Below are 2500 nucleotides of genomic sequence, written 5' to 3'. Positions count from 1 at the left end.
TGCCTCGAGCACACACAACATTTTATGGAAATGTGTTTTATACGGGAAGTGGACCGGCTCGTGAAGCTCGCTTTTAAAGCAGTCGTGAGTCTGACACCCTACTCCGTGCGTGTGGCCCAATAGTGCGCATCGCGAGAGCTTGGGACGAATGACCGCTGCCAGAGCCGGCTGTGAAGTCCTCCGTTCTCACATCATTCCAAATGAAATGGAAGTGAAGAGGAGAGGAATATTATTACATCTCTGGATCCAGTATCGGGTTGTCTTACGATCCCCGTCGTTTTCAGAGAATATATATTCATCTCCGCGTTTTCCACGTTAACGGTTTTTCAATGTACTGTTCGCCCGGCCGTCGGATACGTGTTGCGTATCTGACGGTTTTTTTTTTCCGTTTCCACGGACGACGATAGTGTCGTCCTTAAAACGACGCCTGAACGAATCTCCTTCGCGCGCTGGTTGGAGCGTTCAGGTACAATGCGTTCTTACGAACCGCAGAACAAGAGACATATACATATATTGATTTGTAAATCAAAAATATATACGATTACCCTGAACGGTGGATCACTTGGCTCGTGGGTCGATGAAGAACGCAGCTAATTGCGCGTCAACGTGTGAACTGCAGGACACATGAACATCGACATTTCGAACGCACATTGCGGTCCACGGATACAATTCCTGGACCACGCCTGGCTGAGGGTCGTTTACGTAACCATAAACTGCTTGCGTTGCTCTTGTAAGTCCCCGCCGTCGCTTACCTCTCCAAATATATTTTTGGAGGGCGCCAAAGAGCGTTTCGGAGTCGGGTTGCAAAGATGCTACGTACGAGCGAATGATGGGCGTTTCGTCGGCGTTTGTCGCGGTTCTGTGAAAATTGCCAATTTTTGCATTGCGTCTTATAAACACATACAAATATATATATATATCTAGTTTCCACGAGAGGCGAAGTAGGGATTGGTATTTCTTACGTTCGGACTTGCGTGAGTGTTTTTACGGTGTCGTGAGTCGTATTGAAAATACGACCGCCCGTAAGGCACCGCTTCGACGAGGATCTCCAAATCTCTCACCTTCTCTGCGAAACGATTCGCCTTGCGGAAAGAAGCGTTTCCACTCATGAACATTTAACGCGCTCCCGACGTCGCCTGAAATGATGCGTATATACGAAAGAGGTATATTTACAAGAGTCTCGCGAGACTACAGAGATGGACACACAAATTATAAAAGAAAGAAAGAATACTGTGTGGCACACAGAGTGTGTGTGGTGTGGCAATGTTAAGCCCCAGGGAGAGAATATGCCTGTGCGTGGATGAGTTTCTTAACTCTACGTTATAATTGCCATACGGCGGAGGGTCGTCGTTGCCGGCGATTTCGACAAACACACATTCCTTTTCGAGTCTTCGAGGGAAGAGACGAAAGAGATCTCTCGTTCTATCGCGAACGCTTTGATGATCGATGGACAGCGGAGCAAAGCGCAGCAATGTGCGGGATGGAGCACGTCGTACTTGATCGGGTCGGAATTATTCCCCGTCGTCGACGTGTCCTCGCTAATCTGTGCGATTGCCATTCCATCGCCACGTTCGCGTTGAATCGTATTGATGACGGCCTATGTGCGTCTTGAGATCTTACTCTCTTTCTCTCGTGTCTCTAATTTGGTTTTGTGTTTGATCGATGATAAATCGTTTCGTGCGCAACGTTTCTGTACCCCCGTGGTTTTTGGTTCAATTATACAAGAAGTAGAGAGAAAAAGAAATCCCACCGGGTTATATGTATTATTATTTTTTTTTTTATAATAATATGTATACTCCTCTATTGGCGAGGCTTATTTCGAACTTGATTGTCACACGACGCAAAAGACACACTTGTGTGTTCACGCACGGAACAGCACCGCGGAGAGAGAAAAGGTATATCCAATGATGAAAACCTTTATGTCGGTCGCCCCATGTCTTTTCTTTTCTTCATTGTCGATTCGTGCGGAACCGCGCGATCTGTCGGTCGTCCAGTCCCCGAAAGTTCTTTTCGACGGACGTTAAAGTTAACCGGCCAGATCGTCTAGCGAGAGTTTCCGATCGACGAGAGATGAAGAAAGAATTATATTGACACTTTGGTGTGGCGCATAAGGCATATATCGGTTTTTTGTTTACCTTTTTCTCTCTTCTGTCGTGTAGTGTTGTTTCGTTTTCTTTTTTTTTCTTTTTTTTTTGTGCTTTGTACGTTTTCGCGAGTACTACTTTTACGCTCTTTCGGCCGAAACACACAAAATTTTGTATCACGTACGACGACCTCAGAGTAGGCGAGATTACCCGCTGAATTTAAGCATATTACTAAGCGGAGGAAAAGAAACTAACAAGGATTTCCTTAGTAGCGGCGAGCGAACAGGAATTAGCCCAGCACTGAATCCCGCGGTTCTGCCGTTGGGAAATGTAGTGTTCAGGAGGGTCAATTTATCCCGAGACGTCGAACCGCGTCCAAGTCCATCTTGAATGGGGCCATTTACCCGTAGAGGGTG

General features: G+C 46.5%; 1 non-coding gene and 1 pseudogene across 1 annotated transcript; both read left to right on the top strand.

The window, feature by feature from the left end:
• The first annotated feature begins 542 nt into the window (after positions 1–542).
• Positions 543–697, top strand: LOC143220527 (5.8S ribosomal RNA). Its single transcript, XR_013011636.1, has one exon. It is a non-coding gene; the product is annotated as a 5.8S ribosomal RNA (ribosomal RNA).
• Positions 698–2270: 1573 nt separating this feature from the next.
• LOC143220529 (large subunit ribosomal RNA) overlaps positions 2271–2500 on the top strand; it is a pseudogene marked incomplete at its 3' end in the record, with an annotated part of 2730 nt that continues 2500 nt past the window's right edge.

Source organism: Lasioglossum baleicum, unplaced genomic scaffold (genome assembly GCF_051020765.1).
Source record: "Lasioglossum baleicum unplaced genomic scaffold, iyLasBale1 scaffold1164, whole genome shotgun sequence".
Lineage (NCBI taxonomy): Eukaryota > Metazoa > Arthropoda > Insecta > Hymenoptera > Halictidae > Lasioglossum > Lasioglossum baleicum.
Note: the sequence above shows the minus strand (reverse complement) of the source record. Positions and strands in the feature narration are given on the sequence as shown.